The 22,392-nt window shown below is 47.4% G+C and overlaps 1 protein-coding gene across 4 annotated transcripts in view; it reads left to right on the top strand.

The window, feature by feature from the left end:
- The first annotated feature begins 4,592 nt into the window (after positions 1 to 4,592).
- GDPD4 (glycerophosphodiester phosphodiesterase domain containing 4) overlaps positions 4,593 to 22,392 on the top strand; it is a 51,564-nt gene continuing 33,764 nt past the window's right edge. For 3 of the 4 annotated variants that reach the window (XM_048492537.1, XM_048492538.1, XM_048492535.1), the window contains exon 1: positions 4,593 to 4,859. The gene's annotated coding sequence lies outside the window, so the exon portion shown is untranslated. Of the gene's footprint in view, positions 4,860 to 5,143; positions 5,301 to 22,392 lie in introns of those variants that run through there. The other variant, XM_048492536.1, reaches the window with a different exon arrangement.

Raw genomic sequence — 22,392 nt, 5'->3', positions numbered from 1 at the left:
CAACTTAGCAGACTTAATTACACTTGGGGGAAAATGTCAGAGGAGTTCTCTGCATTCCGTGGAAAGAGACCAAAGTCAGAAATGATCTTCTTAGGCAATTCTGCCCCCTTGAGGCCGCTGTGGTGGTTTCATGAGCAATTCTCAGGCAGTGTAGATGATGCAGCTCCATTTCCCCGTACAACCTGGCCCCACAACACAAGCTACTTGCCGTGGCCTTGACATAGCACACCTCTATTCACAATGCAATCTGGGAAATTCCTCCAGTTTTGCCAAATGTGTCCTAGTTGTGCTTGTCGTAAATAAGAGGGAAGATCTAGCACGCCTGATAGGCACAGGGCAAAGGCCCTGTCCACAGAGCAAAAGCTCTGACCGATTACAAAAATAACCATCCAAAAGCTTCATCGAGGTGTTCCAGAGATTGTGGAGCTTGTTTTCATTCAATTCTGCGCAGAAGAGGGAACTCTCCTCTGTTAGCAACAGGGAGGAGGTTCAAGGGGCTGTTGCTTGCGTAACATAATTTATACCCTCTTATAAACATCCCTCCTTGTCTTCTGACCATTGGCTAGATTTGGAATACGTATACATTGCCATTTGAATCTCCACTCCTCTCCAAAGCCCACCTTGCTTTCCACAATTGGGCGTGTATTCTTTATGTCATCTTGCCCCAATCAGAGATCTTGGTTGCTATATCAACCCAGTTTTACTTTGCCCTTATCTGTAATTGTGAGCTTCTGCTAATTCCTTATCTTGGTGGGGCCCCGTTTTCCCAAATCAAAGCTCAGTGTCAGGCTGCTCTATGAGTTTAGTTTCTTCCAACGAAAGTAAGTTTTTGAAGTGCTTGGTACCCAGTGAATTACTCTAATATAACTTGTATGATTAAATACAATGGCTTAAAACATCATAAACTATATGTCCATATCAAGCCAAATGTAGCCCCACACCCATAACCAATGGGAAGTAGGGGTAGCTCTATGCTGCAGAGGCCCCAAGTAGAATTGCCACTCGAGTTCAGGAAATTCCTAGAGATTTCAGGGGGTAGCCTGGGGAGAGAGGGGTTTGGGGCATGGAGGAATAGTTTTTTTTCCTGTGCTCTGTGGTATCATCGTAACATATACAGATCTGACTGACTGTAGGTGATGAAGAACTTTGTTCCATAGGCTGCAAGAAGGCTTTGGAAAAAAAAATACTCCATGGCTAGTTCTGTGTGTCTTATTGGTGGATTCCGCACAGCGGAAATATAACATCCTCAGGGTCGATTCCGCACTTGCGTGATCGACCTAAGTTCGAGCTGCGTTCGACCTAAGTGCTCCGCACAACCACTGGGATCGACGTGGTTTTGTACCAGCTTCGCCCCGTGTAACGGTCAAATTTCCGACTCCAGTTGGGAACTACTACTTTTTCAGGGAACCCCGCTCGAACTCAGCTCGATTCCAGTAAAGTGCGGAATCTCTGGTGCCAGGAGTCCCCCATTCAGCCAATCACAGCTGAGTGTTTTGGGCATGCGTACAGCTGGCCAATCAAAAAAATGCCATCTTTGTCCCTCCATTCCTGTGGCAGTTTTCTTTATAACGTGTGTGGGGATAGACAGAACATGGCCGTAGAACAGCAGCCAATCAGAACGGAGCGGCGAAGAGGCACAGGATGATTCCGCCCTCTGAGCTGGGATCAAGCTGGTTGCAGTGGGGAACAACAATGGCTTCGACCTAGGTCAGTACCCTTCTCAGGGAACTGGGTCGAACCTATTTTACTAATGTGCGGAATCGCCCCAGGACATTATAAAAAGATCTGCTTTGAGATTTTTTTATGCCCCCCAGCATGAACCAACACAAGCATCGTCAGCCAAAGCTGATCTATTTTCTCACCTGCTGCCTGGAGCTGTGGTCAGTTTCACAGTTGTGTCCGTATTTTGTGTGCTGCACAGATTCTCCAAGGAGATTCCTCAAGGAGGTTTCCTCCATTGCACCTCACCCGTTTGCTATTTCACTGCAAAAAGTAGATGAATAAAGTTTGTTTTGCCTAGCACGTGTCGTTTTCCCTCTTTTTTTGAGGGGGACGTCTGCACAGCTACGGCAACACAAATATTGCGCCTATTGCAGCTTCTCTAGTTTTGTCACGAAAGCTTCGCAGACAGCCCCCTCAAAACAAAATACAAATAAAGGAAAGGCAATACCTGCGCAGGATCGCTAGGCAAAACAAAACGTTACTCACCTACTTTTTGCAGTGAAGTAGCAAACGGATGAGCTCCAAGCAGAGGAAACCTCCTTGGGGAATCTCCATGGAGAATCAGCCGCAGGTAAGAGCGGTGAAAACAAAAGAGGTTTGAGCAGGAGAAGTAAAGCGTTTCCTGCTTGCTGACATTAGCTCAACAAGCAGGAATCGTCCTCAGCCCAGGTTGCGGGGAAAAGATTGCAAGTTTAGCGATCTTTGAAAAACCTGGGTTGAGAGAAATATAATGGGCTAAACTCGTTTTGGGAAAGAGAGCTGTGTGAAGTTCTTCCCCCCAAGCTGTATATAACATCCTAAAGACGTTATATTTGTGCCGTGCGGAATCCACCATTGCTGTGTGTGCATCTGGAACATATTAAAACAATTTCGGGTGTTCCCCCCCCCCCCCCCCGGAACATGATGGCATATCGGTGGTCTTGCCACTAGAGGGCAGTCAGTCAATTTGGAGCTAAGGAGTTGACTTTCCAACTGTGAATGTCGGTGAGATAGCCATGTTAAGTCTGAAGAAACAAAGTCCAGCTCTGAGGCAATTGATGTGATGCAGTTATTGAAACGGAAGCATGTGTGGGCTGGAATCCTTTTCAATGGTTGCATGAAGTGAAATCTCAGGCAGTCGAATATATACACAGTTACAGGGAAAAATGTTTGAAGTATAGATTACAAAGCCATGGAATAGTAGTCTGTGATCGATCTATGGCCCCTTCCGCACATGCAGAATAATACACTCTCAATCCACTTTCAATGCACTTTGCAGCTGTGCAGAATAGCAAAATCCACTTGCAAACAATTGTAAAAGTGGATTGAAAGTGTATTATTCTGCAGGTGCAGAAGGAGCCTATTTCTGGATGTGTTTACACTCCCGTGGTGCGTAGTGGAAAGCTGCAGTAATGCAGTCAGAGCTCTGTTTGTGACCTGAATTCGATCCCGAAGGAATTTGGTTTCAGGTAGCTGGCTCAATGTTGACTCAGCCTTCTAACTTTGCTGGGTTGGTAAAAGGTAAGGTGACCAGACGTCCCGCTTTTGGCGGGACAGTCCCGCCTTAAACCAATCTGTCCCGCGTCCCGCGGGGTTTTTTAACTGTCCCGATTTTGCCTTCTGGGGCGCTCCCCTTTTCCCGCCCTGTCACAGGGCGGGAAACCGGGGAGCGCCCCAAAAGGCAGTGCGCTCCTGCGGCTGCACGCGCATGCGCGCGCCCCGGTTTAAAAAGGTGACAATCTGGTCACCTTAGTAAAAGGAGTACCCAGCCTGCATAGATGACCAGGGAAAGTAATGGCAAACCACCCCATAAACAAAGCCTGCCTAGTAAATGTCAATTTAGTCATGACCCAGTGCTTGCATTGGGGACTACCGTTAACTTTCACCAAATACACTTAAACCCGCAGGTAACTTCTGATACGCTGTTCTATGATTCTATGATTGTGATGTCACTTCCTGTTTTTGCAGGAAGTGATGTTGTTGCATGCTGGTATGGCTATCCCCGCCCCTCCAATCCTCCTGGGGGTGTCGGGGAGCGGCCTATCATCCCGATCCCACATGCTTTCACAATGCATGCCCCGTGGATGTGAAATATCCTACAGCTACAGCTGTCAGCCCCATGTGATACCTTACTGTGCATGCTTCTGATGTAGCACTGGTGCTCTGAATGGCTTCACCTTTTTCTCCAGCTTTGCAATTCTGCAGAGGCCAAGAGCGAAATTGTTCTGCTTGACCCCGGATAATCCTGGGCTTCCGGTCACCCCGGTTGTCCTCAGAAGGCCTGTTTCCCAGCTGTAGAGATGATGGTGTGCTTAATATTTTTTTAAAAAAAGAACACCGCAAAGCCACAAGGATCATGTTTCTTGCACTTCTCGTGCTGCAAAGGGGCGCGCCGCATAGCTTTCTAAATCGAGCACGTTGATAAAGGAAGCCCAGCAAACACTCAGTGGTGACAACTCAGATCCAAGAACAACTCGGGATGTTTGCGTAGCAGCAAACAAACTTCCTTTTGTGTCCCTGACCTCCCATTTCACCATTCCGCATCTCCTTCCTACCAGGGCATTTTTTCCTAATCTGATTTATTTTCTTTAATGACAAAAGCCTCTGTCAGTTTTAAAGGGCTTCAAAAGAGATCCCAATCGGAGCAGAAAAAAGGCGACGCAGGAACGAATCCCAGTTTTCTGAATAACCACTTCCTCCTACGTTCCCCGATCTGAGAAGCAGATGCTCGAGAAGGCGATGGGCAGATTTTTGAATGTCAAATTCTTTCTGTTCCACGGGGGCGTCCGCAATGCTGAGGACTGAATCAAATCCCCCCTTCTTCTTCTTCTTCTTCTCCCCTTCTCTGTCTTTCCTGGGGGGCATGTGGGGAACCACTTCCTACGTCTGGGTTGCGCGTCCATTCCCCCCAGCCTTTCCTCAATTTAATTTAGTGCGTTTTTTCCCAAAAAAAGGAAGAAAGAAAAATCACAGATGACAGATGCCCCTCCCACTGTGGGAGGAGCTAACCCTCCAGCTCTTGGACACCTTGGAGATTTCGGCCGCTGTTTCTGTTTGGTTACGGAAGTGCCAGAAGAAGAGGTCCTCTGAGCTGAAGAGGGCAAAAATCATCCTTGGAGAGCCGAGCTACTTTGGGGGAGATTAAACCCCCCCTTGAGGTGAGTGTACTTGGAAGTTATCCCGGTTGCAAATGCGCTCATCAAAGTTCCCCCCTAGTTCGGGGGCTGGTGGGAGTCTTTCCTTTGGACTCTCCGAAAACAGGAGATGTGAACAGGGTGCTAATGAGGGATTCTTTTTGCCTTTTGCACACTGCGAGAAGCAAAGCTTTTGAGGAGACAAGCCCAGCCGTGGGAAAGCCGCTCTCTGTCCTTTGGCGGATGCCCGGGGTTTATCATTGGCACAGACAGAGGCCTTTTTTAGGAGAAGTTCCCCAATTAAGCACCACGAACCTCCGGACTTGGAAAAAGCCGGACGGAGAAAGTTGCTGGGCCAATTTCTCCCGTGTAATGAGGCGTCGATGCGAATCTAAAGTGATGGATGGTTCGGGCGACTTGTTTTTAGGCTGGTGGGACGAGGAAAGATGGAACCGGCGCAGAGTGGTGAGAAAACACCAGGCAATGACTCTTCTGTTGGCTTGTGGGGTTTTTTTTTTAGAAGGAAGTAATTGAAGCCAGGTGAAATAATCTGTGAAATATTAACATCTGGGGAAAGCTGTTCGATGCCACCGCCTGTTTCTCAAGGCCTTCTGAGAAATGCCTGTCATTCAACAGTGGAGTTAAACTTTCGGTCAACCTTACCTGGGGTTAGAGATTTAAGCGTAAGCGTTGCTCTTGCTGACTAGTGCAGAGATTGAAAACACCAGCGCTGGTTTCTGCTGCCGATCTGTCGCAAATCCAGAAGAAAAACTATCGGCTTCTTCCAGGTATCCAGGCAAACTCTATGCTGGGAATAATTAGGAAAGGAATTGAGAATAAAACTGCAAAGATTGTCATGCCCTTATATAAAGCCGTGGTGCGACCGCACTTGGAGTCCTGTGTTCAGTTCTGGTCGCCACATCTCAAAAAGGATATCAAAGAGATAGAAAAAGTGCAGAGAAGGGCAACGAGGATGATTGAGGGACTGGAGCACCTTCCTTATGAGGAGAGGCTGCAGCGTTTGGGACTCTTTAGTTTGGAGAGGAGACGTCTGAGAGGGGATATGATTGAAGTCTATAAAATTATGCATGGGGTAGAAAATGTTGACAGAGAGGAAATTTTCTATGCTTTTCTCAATAATACTATAGAACCAGGGGCATCCCTTTAAAATGCTGGGTTGAAGAATTAGGACTAATAAAAGGAAACACTTCTTCACGCAACGTGTGATTGGTGTTTGGAATATGCTGCCCCAGGAGGTGGTGATGGCCACTCACCTGGATAGCTTTCAAAGGGGCTTGGACAGATTTATGGAGGATAAGTCGATCTATGGCTACCAATCTTGATCCTCTTTGATCTGAGATTGCAAATGCCTTAACAGTCCAGGTGCTCGTGAGCAATAGCCGCAGAAGGCCGTTGCTTTCACATCCTGCATGTGAGCTCCCAATGGCACCTGGTGGGCCACTGCGAGTAGCAGAGAGCTGGACTAGATGGACTCTGGTCTGATCCAGCTGGCTTGTTCTTATGTTCTTATGTATTTGCTTGCTAGGGGAAAGAACTTTAAATATCCATTTTTTAAAAAATGGCTTATTGGACCTAATCTTAAAAGCTGTGGTTTCAAATAATAAGGCGACCATATTACCAAGTATTTTTTCTATTTCTTGGCTGGTCCCCAGCACGAAAACCCAGAGACTCACATGGCAGGTGATGGCATAGTGTGGGCCCTGATGATGTCATGGGGTGGAACCTGGTGATGTCCCACTGATGACAACACTAATGGTGAGGGTTGCCAATCTTCAGGGGGTCAAATTAGAGCCATTTGTACCAGTGAAGGCTGGCAGGCACAAGACTGAATATCTTACAGGAAGGGTGTTGTGGGTTTTCCGGGTTGTATGGCCATGTTCCAGTGGCATTTTTTTTCTGGTACATCTACCATCAGATCCTCTGAAGATGCCAGCCACAGATGCAGGCAAAACGTCAGGAGAAAATGCTACTGGAACATGGCCATACAACCCGGAAAACCCACAACACCCTAGTGATTCCAGCCTTGAAAGCCTTCAACAACACAGAAACTTAGAATACAGGTCCGGTCTCTATGTACAATTTCTGTATTGGATATTTATAAATATGAACATTATTGCTTGTATTGTCAATATTTCTAGCCTGCGAAGAAACCACGAGGTTAAGAATAACAATAACAGAAAGAACATTAATTTGTTAATGATCGAGATACAAGAAATGTAGTAATGATGCTGTAGAACCAATGGACAGAAGGTAGTGAATTTTAAAACTGTGCAATGTTCTCTCTGATAATATCAGTTCTGTGATCTCAAGATCCAACGTGTTAGGGCTAATACCCTGTTTCCCCAAATATAAGACATCCCCTGAAAATAAGACGTAGTAGAGGTTTTGCTGAAGTGCGAAATATAAGGCATCCCCCGAAAGTAAGACGTAGCAAAGTTTTTGTTTGGAAGCATGCCTGACAAACAGAACACAGAAAAATAAGACATCCCCTGAAAATAAGACATAGCAGATCTTTGGGAGCAAAAATTAATATAAGACACTGTCTTATTTTTGGGGAAACACGGTATGTATACAGTTTTTGGGTTGCTGTATGATCCTTTTCTGTTTTGTCTTTGCTCCTTTCTTTCTTTCCTCTGTTCCATATTTCCTTCTCTGTTTGTTAGCTATACTGAGACAATTAATAAAAATATTATTTTTAAAAACCCCATGCAGCCAGGCATCATCGGAACTGACTAGCTCGATATTTTTCATTTCAAACCTAAGAATCTGCCGCACACCATAAGTTTGTGTGTCAGCGGTTTGCCGCTAGATATAGTACTGGTCGGACAAAAAAGTTACAGTGGAGACTGAGAGACAGGTCCCACATATCTGTACATTGTACTGAAACTTTTACAGAGTCAAGTTCCACATATCTGTGTATTGTTTTGAAACCAGTCTTAGAAAGCGGAACCAAATCCCGCGCTAACTGGAATTTTGTGCTGAAACTTCAGAAGAGCTATGCTTATGCGTATAAGTAATGATAGTTTTGTGCCATTTGTGTATATCAAGTATTGCAAGTTTTGTAAGATATTCAGTCTTGCGCCTTTCTCGGTGCACAATGCTCTAGCTTGACTTTTGTGGCACCCTCCGCCCCGCCCCCGGTATTGCAATATGGTGGAATCTCCAAGGTGGGGGGGAGGCTGGAGCTCTCATGGGATTACAGCAGTGGTGGGATCCAAAAATTTTAGTAACAGGTTCCCATGGTGGTGGGATTCAAACAGTGGCGTAGCGCCACTGGGGCTGGGCGGGGCACGACGGGGGCGTGGCCAGGCATTCCGGGGGCGGGGCATTAATAATTTCTCTGTTACTGTAGAAAACTCTTACTGTAAAAAAAGTTCCTAATTTCCAGCTGGTATCTTTCTGTCCGTAATTTAAACTCATTATAGCAAGTCCTATCGTCTACTGCCAACAGAAACAACTACTTCTCCTCTCATTGACTGCCTATCAAATGAGAGACTTTCAAATACTTAATTTTGTTTCTAGAAATCAAAAGAAGGACACTTTCCTTAAACAAGGAACTTTACCATATTTCTAAAACATGTTTTTAAAGCAGCCCAACAGGGAGAATGATCCCGTTTTCTACCTTTGCTAACCAGCCACATAGGAAATAGCAGGACTTTATGATTTTTGGACCTAATGGAATTTCTAAGGGAAAAGCAGACCCGATTAGTAACCCCCTCTCGGCACACACAAATAATTAGTAATCCACTCTCGGGAACCTGTGAGAACCTGCTGGATCCCACCTCTGGATTACAGCTTATCTCCAAGCCACAGAGATCAGTTTCTCTGGAGAAAATATTGCAGGTCTATTTTTTTTTTCAAACACAAGGGATAAAGCATCGCTGTAGAAAGAGATGTCAATCTCTAGGTGACGGTTGAAGTACCCCCCACTATTACAACCAATCTCCAGGTGACAGATAGCAGCTCACCTGGAGAAAATGGTCCTTTGGAAGGTGGGTTCTAGGGCACTCTACCCTGCTTAAGCACTTCCCCTCCCCAAATCCTGCCACGTTAAGTTTCTGAGATCCGACACGATCAGGTACTCTTTAGTTTGGAGAGGAGACGTCTGAGGGGGGATATGATTGAAGTCTGTAAAATTATGCCTGGGGTAGAAAATGTGGACAGAGAGACATTTCTCTCTCTTTCCCACAACACTAGAACCAGGGGGCATTCATTGAAAATGCTGGGGGGAAGAATGAGGACTAATAAAAGGAAACGCTTCTTCACGCAACGTGTGATTGGTGTTTGGAATATGCTGCCACAAGAGGTGGTGATGGCCCTAACCTGGATAGCTTTAAAGGGGGCTTGGACAGATTGATGGAGGAGAAGTCGATCTATGGCTACCAATCTTGATCCTCCTTGATCTGAGATTGCAAAGGCCTAAGCCGACCAGGTGCTCAGTAGCAGCAGCAGCAGAAGGCCATTGCTTTCACCTCCTGCATGTGAGCTCCCAAAGGCACCTGGTGGGCCACTGCGAGTAGCAGAGAGCTGGACTAGATGGACTCTGGTCTGATCCAGCAAGGCTCTCTCTTATGTTCTTGTGTTCTTAGGTAAGCCTGGGCCCTCCAGGCCAGGGCAAAAAATAACAATAAGAAAACACCATGCGGAGGTGATTTGCCATTGCTTTCCTCTGAATAGCTACCCAGGACTTCCTTGGTGACCTCCCATCCAAAGATTAACCAGGGACAGCTCCGGTTAGCTTCCACGATCTGATGAGACCAAGCTAGTCGGGGCCATCTAGGTCAAGGTGGAAGCTGGAAGTCCGGGGCTTCTATCCAGAGGCACTGCCCCTGCATCACCCAGCACACTTCAGTGGTTGTGGTAATTTGAGCATCAGTCCCGTTCTGACACAAGAAGAAGAAGAAGAAGAAGAGGAAGAGGAAGAGGAAGAGGAAGAGGAGGAGGAGGAGGAGGAGGAGGAGGAGGAGGAGGAGTCACAGCTTCTCGGAGCTCTCTCAGCCCCACCTACCTCACAGGGTGTTCGTTGTGAGGGGGGAAGGACAAGGAGTTTGTAAGCCCTTTTGAGTCTCCTGCAGGAGAGAATGGGGGATATAAATCTCTTCTTCTTCTTCTTCTTGTTCGTATGTTCTTATTCAGGTGTAAGAACCTTACTGTTCCAAAACCACAACTTCAATAGCCTACCATTCCATTAAAAAACACACACAACCCTGTAGAATTGCAATGTGTTACCTCTTTGGCACCTCCGAGAAGTTCTTTGAACGAGGCGGTCTTCCAAATTCCCATAAACCAATCATACGCAGAAGGTAACTCCGGCTTCGTTGGGCCTTCCCGCAGCTATGAAAAGATTCACAACTATTTCCAAACCGGTCGAGTCAACAAATTCTTTCAGATCGTATCTCCACAAAACTCCCCCAAGGAAACTTAAGACAACGTGGAGTGGTCGGAAGAACTGCAGGTAAAATCTGTGATCCCCACTGCTGGGGAGAGAGAACTTTATTTGAGTTTGGTCCTTACCCCAGCCAAAAAGACAGCCTTAGAGTTGCCAGGAGGTAGGAAGGTAAAGGAGCAGCAGTGGCATAGGAGGTTAAGAGCTCGTGTATCTAATCTGGAGGAACCGGGTTTGATTCTCCGCTCTGCCGCCTGAGCTGTGGAGGTTCGCCACCACTGGCCTGTACACTCCCACACACGCCAGCTGGGTGACCTTGGGCTAGTCACAGCTTCTCGGAGCTCTCTCAGCCCCACCCACCTCACAGGGTGTTTTTTGTGAGGGGAGAAGGGCAAGGAGATTGTCAGCCCCTTTGAGTCTCCTGCAGGAGAGAAAGAGGGGATATAAATCCAAACTCTTCTTCTTCTTCTCTAAAGTTGCCAGATGCAGTTTGGGAAACTCCTGGGGATAGGAAAGGGTAGACCGCGGGGAGGGGTTAGATATGTGTGGGGGTACAGTGCTGTTGAGTCCACTTTCCATAGCAGCCATCTTCTCCCAGGAAATTGATCTCTGTTGTTGAGAGCCAGTGTGGTGTCGTGGTTAAGAGCAGCTGGATTCCAATCTGGAGAACTGGGTTTGACTCCCCACTCCTCCGCCCGAGTGGCAGAGGCTTATCCGGCGAACCAGATGTATTTCCGTACTCCTCCACATGAAGCCTCTTGGGTGACCTTGGGCTAGTTGCAGTTCTCTCAGAACTCTCTCAGCCCCACCTACCTCACAAGGTGTCTGATGTGGGGAAAGGAAGGGAGAGGAGCTTGCAAGCCACCTTGAGTCTCCTTACAGGAGAAAAAGGTGGGATATAAATCCCAACTCTTCCTCTTCCTCCTCCTCTTCTTCTAGATGTTCTGTGATTCTGGGGATCCCAAGGTCCTACCTGGAGGTTGGCATGCCTAGACAGCTTGCACCGTACCTGTAAGAGAGGTTCCAGCTTTTGCCAGAAGGCTGAGTCTGTCTCCGGGCCAGCAAACACCTGTCACCTGACCCTCCAAGCGTGAAGGAGATGTTTCTCCTCTCTGCTTGGCCCTGCAGGCTAAAATGACAGGCGGCTCCCAGGCGGTTCGAAGTGCTCGACTGCTCGCCACCCTCTCTTAGACTGGCTGAAGGAGGGAGGGAAAGAACCGCTGGAACGTGGATGGGTCGGAGGCACAGAAAGCGGCTCAGGTGCTTCAGCAAGCGAGAGGACTGGATGGGGACAGGTGTGATGCTCCCGTCCCGTCAACAGAAGAGGGACTATTTGGCAACTGCTGTCTGGCTGGTTGTGCAGGTATGAGAGCAGTGGCGTTCCCCCCATTTTTCTCTTTGGTGCGCCAGGTGGCCAGCTTTCCACCCAGCCCCTCCGACTGACCCTTCGGCAGCTGCGTAATCGGCTTCAGTGGCATAGGAGGTTGAGAGCTCGTGTATCTAATCTGGAGGAACCGGGTTTGATTCCCAGCTCTGCCGCCTGAGCTGTGGAGGCTTATCTGGGGAATTCAGATTAGCCTGTGCACTCCCACACACGCCAGCTGGGTGACCTTGGGCTAGTCACAGCTTCTTGGAGCTCTCTCAGCCCCACCTACCTCACAGGGTGTTTGTTGTGAGGGGGGAAGGGCAAGGAGATTGTAAGCCCCTTTGAGTCTCCTGCAGGAGAGAAAGGGGGGATATAAATCCAAACTCCTCCTCCTCCTCCTCCTCCTCCTCCTCTTCTTCTTCTTCTTCTTCTTCTTCTTCTTCTTCTTCTTCTTCTTCTTTTTCTTCTTCTTCTTCTTCTTCTTCTTCTTCTTCTTCTTCTTCTTCTTCTTCTTCTTCTTCTTCTTCTTCTTCTTCTTCTTCTTCTTCTCCTCCTCCTCCTCCTTCTTCTCCTCCTCCTCCTCCTCCTCCTCCTCCTCCTCCTCCTCCTTCTCCTTCTTCTTCTTCTCCTCCTTCTCCTTCTCCTTCTCCTTCTCCTCCTCCTCCTCCTTCTCCTCCTCCTCCTTCTTCTTCAACAGGTAGGTGGGACATGATCGCTTGACCCTCTGTGTAGTCAGGCGGCTGTTGGAAGCACAGCTTCCGGGGCTGGTTGAGAAGTTGGCAACCCCCTGCAGAGCTGTGGCTCCGTGGTAGAGCACCTGGCCGGCATCCAGACGGCCCCAAGTTCAATTCCTGAAATCCCCAATTAAAATGATGTCAAAGACCTCGGCCTGAGGGCCTGGAACTCAGCTGCTAGTCTGAGCGGACAATTCTGTATAGAACAGATTATTGTGTGTTCAAGTGAGTAATCCCTTGAATGAATGCAGAGGATATGGAAGAGGAGAACAGGATTGTGGGAAAGAGGGAGGTTTGGAGGAGCTTTTTGTAACCCTCAAATGTTAAGTTGTGTTTTGCCAAACTTTTCTTCTACAGAGCCGGCCCCAGAATTTCTGCTGTAGATCTAACCAAAAGGTGGAAGGACACATTGTCTGAGCTTTTGCACGTTTTCCTCTGCAAACGTCTAGTTCGTTGACAGATTGTAGGCACGGGGGAGGGCACAAGAGGAAGGGAGAAGTGAATATATACGGCCCCTTCTGCACATGCAGAATAATGCACTTTCAATCCACTTTCGGTGCACTTTGCAACTGGATTTTACTGTGCGGAATAGCAAAAGCTGCTTGCAAGCAATTGTGAAAGTGGATTCAAAGTGCATTATTCTGCATGTGCGGAAGGGGCCTATAACAGGCCATTTACATCCCGTCTGTTTCAGCTTTTCATCTTCCCACACTTTACTCCGTTTCACATAAAGAAGTTAAGAACATAAGAACATAAGAACAAGCCAGCTGGATCAGACCAGAGTCCATCTAGTCCAGCACTCTGCTACTCGCAGTGGCCCACCAGGTGCCTTTGGGAGCTCACATGCAGGATGTGAAAGCAAGGGCCTTAAGAACATAAGAACAAGCCTGCTGGATCAGACCAGAGTCCATCTAGTCCAGCTCTCTGCTACTCGCAGTGGCCCACCAGGTGCCTTTGGGAGCTCACATGCAGGATGTGAAAGCAAGGGCCTTCTGCGGCTGCTGCTCCTGAGCACCTGGTCTGCTGAGGCATTTGCAATCTGAGATCAAGGAGGATCAAGATTGGTAGCCATAGATCAACTTCTCCTTCATAAATCTGTCCAAGCCCTTTTTAGAGCTATCCAGGTTAGTGGCCATCACCACCTCCTGTGGCAGCATATTCCAAACACCAATCACACGTTGCGTGAAGAAGTGTTTCCTTTTATTAGTCCTAATTCTTCCCCCCAGCATTTTCAGTGGATGCCCCCTGGTTCTAGTATTGTGAGAAAGAGGGAAAAATTTCTCTGTCAACATTTTCTACCCCATGCATAATTTTATAGACTTCAATCATATCCCCCCTCAGACGTCTCCTCTCCAAACTAAAGAGTCCCAAACGCTGCAGCCTCTCCTCATAAGGGAGGTGTTCCAGTCCCTCAATCATCCTCTTTGCCCTTCTCTGCACTTTTTCTATTTCTTCGATATCCTTTTTGAGATGTGGCGACCAGAACTGAACACAGGACTCCAAGTGCAGTCGCACCACTGCTTTATATAAGGGCATGACAATCTTTGCAGTTTTATTATCAACTCCTTTCCTAATGATCCCCAGCATAGAGTTTGCCTGTTTCACAGCTGCCATGCATTGAGTTGACATTCCCATGGAACTATCAACTAAGACGCCCAAATCCCTTTCCAGGTCTGTGACTGATAGCACTGACCCCTGTAGCACGTATGTGAAGTTTGGATGTTTTGCCCCTATGTGCAGTTAGTAGATTGTATATCCCTCCCACACAGAACAAAACACACCAGGCCTGCTTTGTTGTAGAAGGCTCCTCCGGGGTCCTAGCGCCTATCTAGACCTGATCTCTCCCCCACCCCCCCATATGTTTGAAAGTAAAAATACATTTTGGCATAAATGCTCTTGTGTCAAAGTGCCATGGTCAATAATGCACAAAATAATGGTTTTGAGAAAGGCACTGTGTAAAAATGAATGATAATTCTCATGTTTGGGACTATTTTCTAATGCTTAAGCAAACAGTTTTCTCCACTGTTGCACCTCAATTGACCAAGCCAACAAGAGCTGATATTCAGCAGGAGACTGCCCCTAAACATGGAGGTTCCATTGAGTCAGTGTGACTAAATGCTATGAATTTTCTAGTTCCCCTTCAATAGTCTATAAACATCCTCAGAGGTTTCTTGTGGATCCGTTGGTTCTTTGCTGCCCCCCTGGAGGTGAAAGATGGGTCACTAGTCTAGTAACGTTGAAGTTCGCTGACCAAGTCTCAAATCCCCACCTCATCCATGAAGCCTTGTGGGTAACCTTTGGGCCAATCACACTTTCTTAGCCAAGCCTACCTTATAGGGTTGTTGTGACGATCAAATGGAGAACAAAACATTGTGTGTTTTCCTAAGCTCCTTCAAGGAAAGGGAGGATCAAAATATACTAGATTGAATCATAAAAAATAATAATGCCTGTTGACATTGGACTTTGTCTAGCTTGGGTGGATCTCTGTGTACAGCAGATATCAGATGGGTTAAAGATTGCCTATTTGATTGGCTTAAAATGGTGGTGAAAGACATATCACCGTCATAATGAAGTGGCAAAAAATCGCGGGAACCTGCGACCTTTTTCAGAAGAGGGATGCACTTCAAAATAAAATAAAAATAATTTAGTTCTTGGTTAGTTACTATTTCGAATTTCGAATACCTTTAATGGCATATAAATAGTTTAACATTAACATTGCAAGATAATAACAGCCTTTACAACTTCTGGCGAGTTAAAATAACACCATTAAAAAATTTAGCCACCGCTTCCAACAGCTCGTAGTTGTGGCTGTTAAAAAGATAGATAACCTTCTGTTTATCTGTAATGCCTTCACTTCCATGCAGGAAGGGGATTATGTGCTTCTTCCTATCTATCTCATAAAAAGGACAATTCAACAGCATATCAGATACCGTTTCCACAGAACCCATGCCACACGGGCATTTCCTTTCTTTATGTGGAATTCCAAGGTGGCGTCCAAGGCTAAAGGCAGAAGGCAGGGCATTACACCTAGCTAAGGTGATTGCTCTATGCCACCGGGCCTCAACCAGGAGATAAAGGTACCGGGCTACAATTAATCTATCCACAGGTATTCCCAGAGAGATTGGGGAACAGGTTTTATTAGCTTCCTCTAGCATCTATTGAAACTCTCTATCAAAAAGTCAGGTATATCTGCATACACACTCTAATGATGTTCTTGAACTTACAAAAGGCTTTTGACTAGTTTTTTTAACTTGTAAGTTCTTGGTTAGTTCTTCATCTTATTTTTGCCCTGCAACTCCCAGGGAAGTGTTTAACAAGAGAATACAATCTATAGCAGTAAAATATCAATCTCCTGTGTTAAAACAGCAGCAGCTGGCACGGCATAGCGGAAAGAGTGTTGGGCTACGATCCTGGGAGACATGGGTTCGAACCCCTTCCTCTACAATGGAAGCTTACTGGGGGACTTTGGGGAGGGGTTTCCAGGCTAAACCTGGTGACTGGGGGGGGCGGAGGTAGGAAAATGCTGCAGGGGTGTTGACTCAAGCCGATTATGTCACATTCAGCATGGTATAATAGTGGTTAAGAGCGTTGGATGCTAACATAGAGAACCACTGCTCCACATGAACGGTGGACTCTAATCTGGAGAACCAGGTTTGCTTCTCCGCTCCTGCACATGAAGCCTGCTGGGTGACCTCAAGCTAGTCACAGTTCTCTCAGAGCGCTCTCAGCCGTCAAGGTGTTTGTTGTGGGGAGAGGAAGGGAAGGAGTTTGTGAGTTCCTTTGAGATGCCTTATGGCTGACAAAAGTGGGGTATAAATCCAAACTCTTCTTCCAGATACAACCTGAAAGTGAAAATGAGTAGCTGTAAGGGTTACCAGAAATTCTATGGTTTACCATAGACTTTTGGGCAATTACTAGAGCTACCGCTGTTGCTTCTCTTACCTATGTTGCTGCTGAAGTTCAATTTGTAAAACCACGCATCAGGGTCTTATGCAGTGGTGGGATCCAAAAATTTTGGTAACAGGTTCCCATGGTGGTGGGATTCAAACTGTGGCGTAGCACCAATGGGGCTGGGCGGGGCACAATGGGGACGTGGCCGAGCATTCTGGGGTGGGGCATTCCTGGGCGGGGCTGTGGCAAGGACGCAGCCGCTGTGCCGGTCCTTGGGCGGGAAACGAATGCACGCAGGCGCAGGCTGCCACGCACACCGGTGCACCTCCTGCTAGACTGCTTCAAGTTCTGCTGAGAGGAGGGGCGTAACTAAGGCAACAATCACGTGGCAAAATCCCCCTTTGGTAACCCCCTCTCGGCACACACAAACAATTAGTAACCTCCTCTCGGGAACTGGTGAGAACCTGCTGGATCCCACCTCTGGTCTTATGGTTGTGACTGGTATTAAATTAAATCCTATTAATTTCCATTGGAACTTAGTCCCTGATGTTTTGCTGTGATGACCCCTGGATACGATTGCCATCTCTGGGTTGGGGAATACCTGAAGATTTTGGGAGTGGAGACTGAGGAGGGCGGAGTTTGGGGAGGGGCGGGGCTTCAATGGGGTATGATTCCAGAGGGCCCGCCTTCCAAAGCAGCCATTTTGTCCAGGCAAGCTGATATTTGTCACCTGGAGATCTCCAGCCATCACTTGGAGCTTGACTTCTCTTTATACAGTGGTGCTTTATCCCTCGTGTTTGCAGAAGAAAAATAGACCTGCGATATTTGGTGTCGATTTTTCGTTGATTGCTACCTGGATCCCTTCGTTTGAGGGGAAGGTTCATCAAACCTACACGGAAGGATTTCAGCATGAAATTCTTGAGCTGGGCAGGTAAAGGGATGGGTTAGATGGCTTTTTTGTGGCGGGTATTGTGGAATGTGTTTGTTCTTTGACTCTCTGGTCGCTCAGGGATTCAGTCACACTTTGGTTTCGGGTTTCCAACTCGCCTCCATCTCTGAAGTCTCTGGTTACCTTCCTCCTATGTGACATAGGATCCCTTCTGATAAAGCAGAAAATAGAATTCCTCCTCCTCAGGGCCTCAGAAAGTTTCCTCTACCTTCTGCTGGCTGCAACTTTTCCTGGGTATTACCCAGTATAAATGGAGACCTAGTCAGTCTGATCAAATCCAGGGTTGCTCAGATCCAGAGAAGACTGCCTGTTGTCATTATTCCGGGCTGCGAGGCCGCGGTCTGATAGTTTTCACTCCTGACGTTTCCCTGTCGTCTCTGGCTGGCCTCATCTGTCGTCTTGCAGTCAGATGTCTTTCTCTCCGGGGCGCTGTGCCTCTGTGTTCTGTAACGTGCCTCCGAAGGTGCCAGACCAGGGGTCGGCAACCTTTGCCACCCAAAGGAGCAGCAGTGGCGTTGGAGGTTAAGAGCTCGTGTATCTAATCTGGAGGAACCGGGTTTGATTCTCCGCTCTGTCACCTGAGCTGTGGAGGCTTATCTGGGGAATTCAGGTTAGCCTGTGCACTCCCACACACGCCAGCTGGGTGACCTTGGGCTAGTCACAGCTTCTCAGAGCTCTCTCAGCCCCACCCACCTCACAGGGTGTTTGTTGTGAGGGGGGAAGGGAAAGGAGATTGTAAGCCCCTTTGAGTCTCCTGCAGGAGAGAAAGGGGGGATATAAATCCAAACTCCTCCTCCTCCTCCTCCTCCTCCTCCTCCTCTTCCTCTTCTTGTTCTTGTTCTTGTTCTTCTTGTTCTTGTTCTTCTTGTTCTTGTTCTTGTTCTTGTTCTTGTTCTTGTTCTTGTTCTTGTTCTTGTTCTTGTTCTTCTTCTTCTTCTTCTTCTTCTTCTTCTTCTTCTTCTTCTTCTTCTTCTTCTTCTTCTTCTTCTTCGAGCCATTTGGACCTGTTTTCCACAGCCCCGAAGATCTACCGAGCTGGAAAGGCAGCTCCAAACAGAGCCGCCTCTGGTTCGGCCCCTCCACTCACCTTTCCTTCCAGCTTTGCTCTGGAGGGACACGCCCACGCTACCCTCTGCCCTCCAGGCCATGCGGAGCCACAGTATAAGGCTGAAAGAGCCGCATGCGGCTCCAGAGCCGTGGGTTGCGGACCCCTGTGCCAGACATAGATGCGGGTGAAACATCGGGAAGTCATCAAGAACAGCCGGCTAATTCCAGCTGTGAAAGCCTTCGATAATCTATCCAGAATACAGCCAAAGGATTACCTCTGTCCTCCTCCTTTTAGTACCCGGATCCAAAAGTAAAAACAACTCAAAGGGTACAGCGTGCACAAATGAAAAAAATTAAAGTAGAACCCACCCACCCACACACACACACACACACTAATGACAACATAAGATATAATGCAAACAACGTGCTGATTTTGATACCAATGCGTGCAATCATCAACAAATGTGAAAAAGAAATGAAGTCCTCTGAAAGAATCTGGTCGAAGAAAGCTAGTCTCGTGCAAATGTAACCTCCATCTGTGGGTTCTGTGGGGCAGAACTTGGAATGAGTTTGCAACAACAAATTTTAAAAACAAAATGGTTTACTTTCTTAACATATAACATCAAACATCAACATTTAACATCACCCTTCAAGGTCCTGTTCAGGTTTCATTTCAAGTCCTTCTAGTTACAGTCTTGTAATGCCAAGTCCAATTCTTCCTGCAAGTGGGTTGGCTCCTGAAGACTCCAAGGGCTTGGTGAACAGGATTCAACATGATGAAGGTTTCCAGGAGAACTCTCACCCATTACAAACACACACAAAACCCTTAACAAGGTGTTAAGGGCTTATACCAATCAAGGTCCGAGTCTGGTAGCCTTGTCTCCTCCAAACTACATGAGCTCTGCGGCCTTCTGCTGCTTTGAGTCTCCACCCCTTTCTGGGTCAACCCATTCTGAGCATGGGGGTTACACAAACATGAACAGTGAAGAAAACGTCCACAGAGCCCAGAATACAGATGAGCTCCCCGGCTCATGCTTGTTTTGTGGAGCATTCGTCCACTTCATCAGCGATGTAATTCTGACTTGCCCACTGTGTTTTAGGGATCACGATCTTCTGATAATATGATGTGCAAAGCTGCTAGATTCAGATGTACAGGTGTGAACTTTCAATGTTGGGCTAAGTGAGATAAATGCTTGATGCTACATCAAGCAGCAGTGGCGTAGGAGGTTAAGAGCTCGTGTACCTAATCTGGAGGAACCGGGTTTGATTCTCCGCTCTGCCACTTGTGCTGTGGAGGCTAATCTGGGGAATTCAGATTAGCCTGGGCGCTCCCACACACGCCAGCTGGGTGACCTTGGGCGAGTCACAGCTTCTCGGAGCTCTCTCAGCCCCACCTACCTCACAGGGTGTTTGTTGTGAGGGGGGAAGGGCAAGGAGATTGTAAGCCCCTTTGAGTCTCCTACAGGAGAGAAAGGGGGGGATATAAATCCAATTCTCACTCGTATCCTATGCCTCCTCCCTTAGGGAAGGTTTGCCATTCTGTGTAGTGCGCACAATAGAGCAGCGGTGGCGTAGTAGTTAAGAGCAGGTCTACTCTAATCTGGAGGAACCGGGTTTGATTCCCCGCTCTGCCGCCTGAGCTGTGGAGGCTTATCTGGGGAATTCAGATTAGCCTGTGCACTCCCACACACGCCAGCTGGGTGACCTTGGGCTAGTCACAGCTTCTCGGAGCTCTCTCAGCCCCACCTACCTCACAGGGTGTTTGTTGTGAGGGGGGAAGGGCAAGGAGATTGTCAGCCCCTTTGAGTCTCCTACAGGAGAGAAAGGGGGGGATATAAATCCAAAACTCTTCTTCTTCTACATATCGTATGAAAGCATATCACTTCTCTTGTCCACTTCAAAGGACCTCAGGTGAACAGAAGCCCAAAAGTTCCTCTAGTTTAGGAGCTCCGGGGGCCCATCCACCTTCTGTGGTGCCCACCAAGAGTTTTCAAGAAACTGGTGAGGCCAAGTTGGGCTGTTACTCAGAAGGAAGGCAATAGCCAGCCACCTCTGTTAGGCTCATTCCGCACATGCAGAATAATGCCCTTTCAAACTGCTTTCAGTGCTCTTTGAAGCTGTGCGGAATAGCAAGATCCACTTGCAAACAGTTGTGAAAGGGGTTTGAAAACGCATTATTTTGCGCGTGCGGAAGGGGCCTGAGACTCTCGCCTTCAAAACCCTACTGGGTTGGCATGAGTCTGCAGTGACTTGAGAGCACTTTACGCACATACGTTTTGTGACGGTGCCCACTCCAAAAGTGCCGGCAAGCTCAAAATGGGCCCACTTTGGAAGGTGGATTCTACAACATTTTACCTCACCGAGGTCTCTTCCCCTCCCCAAATCTTGCACCCCCTAAACCTCCAAGAATTTCACAATCCAGAGCCGGCAACCCTATATCTGTCAGCAAAGGGTAACAAATCGTGGTTTGGGGTGCTGCGTGGTTTCCGGGCTGTGTGGCCGTGTTCTAGCAGCATTCTCTCCGGACGTTTCGTCTGTATCTGCAACGTCAGGAGAGAATGCTGCTAGAACACGGCCATACAGCCCGGAAACCACACAGCACCCCAGTGATTCCGGCCGTGAAAGCCTTCGACAATAAATCGTGGTTTGTTCTCATGGAGGAAGAACTAGAACCGGTACTTTTGAGAAGAGCGGTTCTTGTTCCATAGAAAGAAGGATGGAAATAGAAAATTCCATGACAGTTGCTTCTCCTGGTAGCTGGTAGAGGCGGGTGTGTTGCATTGTCAAAAGGAAGACACATGGATGATTTGAGGTGAATAGCAGGGAAGGCGTGGTGGTCTCGGGCTACAAGCCATCTTGCCCTCTTTGAGAGGTGTGTTCATTGGTTCATACTGTTTTATGGCGTTTTAAATGCAGACAACAAAATCCTTTTTGTGCTTCTGCATTTAAAAGGAAATGGCATTAATTTACTCCTGTGTGAGGTCTTTCTCATGTATGCTTCGCTAATTTTAAATCCCTTGTGAGATCTACCCAGGTTTAAATCCCCACTCTGTAGTGGAAGCTACTGATTGACCTTGGGTCAGTCCTGCTGTTTCTCAGTCGAACTGACCTAAACAAATAAATAAAACAAATAAATAAAACAAATAAATAAAAACAATTGTGAATGCACACCAAGTCCCGGCTGTGTAAATCGTCAGGCTTTGAGAGAAAACAAAATAACCTGGCTACTGCCTGGTTTGAAGGAGCAGCAGTGGCGTAGTGGTTAAGAGCAGGTGTACCCTAATCTGGAGGAACCGGGTTTGATTCCCAGCTCTGCTGCCTGAGCTGTGGCGGTTTATCTGATAAAATAGATTAGCTTGTGTACTTCTACACACGCCAGCTGGGTGACCTTGGGCTAGTCACAGTTCTTCGGAGCTCTCTCAGCCGCACCTACCTCACAGGGTGTTTGTTGAGTTGATAATAAAACTGCAAGGATTGTCATGCCCTTCTATAAAGCAGTGGTGCGACCGCACTTGGAGTACTGTGTTCAGTTCTGGTCGCCACATCTCAAAAAGGATATCGAAGAGATAGAAAAAGTGCAGAGAAGGGCAACGAGGATGATTGAGGGACTGGAGCACCTTCCTTATGAGGAGAGGCTGCAGCGTTTGGGGCTCTTTAGTTTGGAGAGGAGATGTCTGAGGGGGATATGATTGAAATCTCTAAAATTATGCATGGGGTAGAAAATGTTGACAGAGATAAATTTTTCTCTCTTTCTCACAATACTAGAACCAGAGGGCATTCATTGAAAATGCTGGGGGGAAGAATTAGGACTAATAAATACAATACTAAAACCAGGGGGGCATTCATTGAAAATGCTGGGGGGAAGAATTAGGACTAATAAAAGGAAACACTTCTTCACGCAACGTGTGATTGGTGTTTGGAATATGATGCCACAGGAGGTGGTGATGGCCACTAACCTGGATAGCTTCAAAAAGGGCGTCGACAGATTTATGGAGGAGAAGTCGATCTCTGGCTACCAATCTTGATCCTCCGTGATCTGAGATTGCAAATGCCTCAGCAGACCAGGTGCTCCGGAGCAACAGCAGCAGCAGAAGGCCATTGCTTTCACCTCCTGCACGTGAGCTCCCAAAGGCACCTGGTGGGCACCTGGTGGGCCACTGCGA

This window comes from Sphaerodactylus townsendi, linkage group LG04, assembly GCF_021028975.2.
Source record: "Sphaerodactylus townsendi isolate TG3544 linkage group LG04, MPM_Stown_v2.3, whole genome shotgun sequence".
Lineage (NCBI taxonomy): Eukaryota > Metazoa > Chordata > Lepidosauria > Squamata > Sphaerodactylidae > Sphaerodactylus > Sphaerodactylus townsendi.
This window is presented reverse-complemented; position numbering and strand designations above follow the sequence as displayed.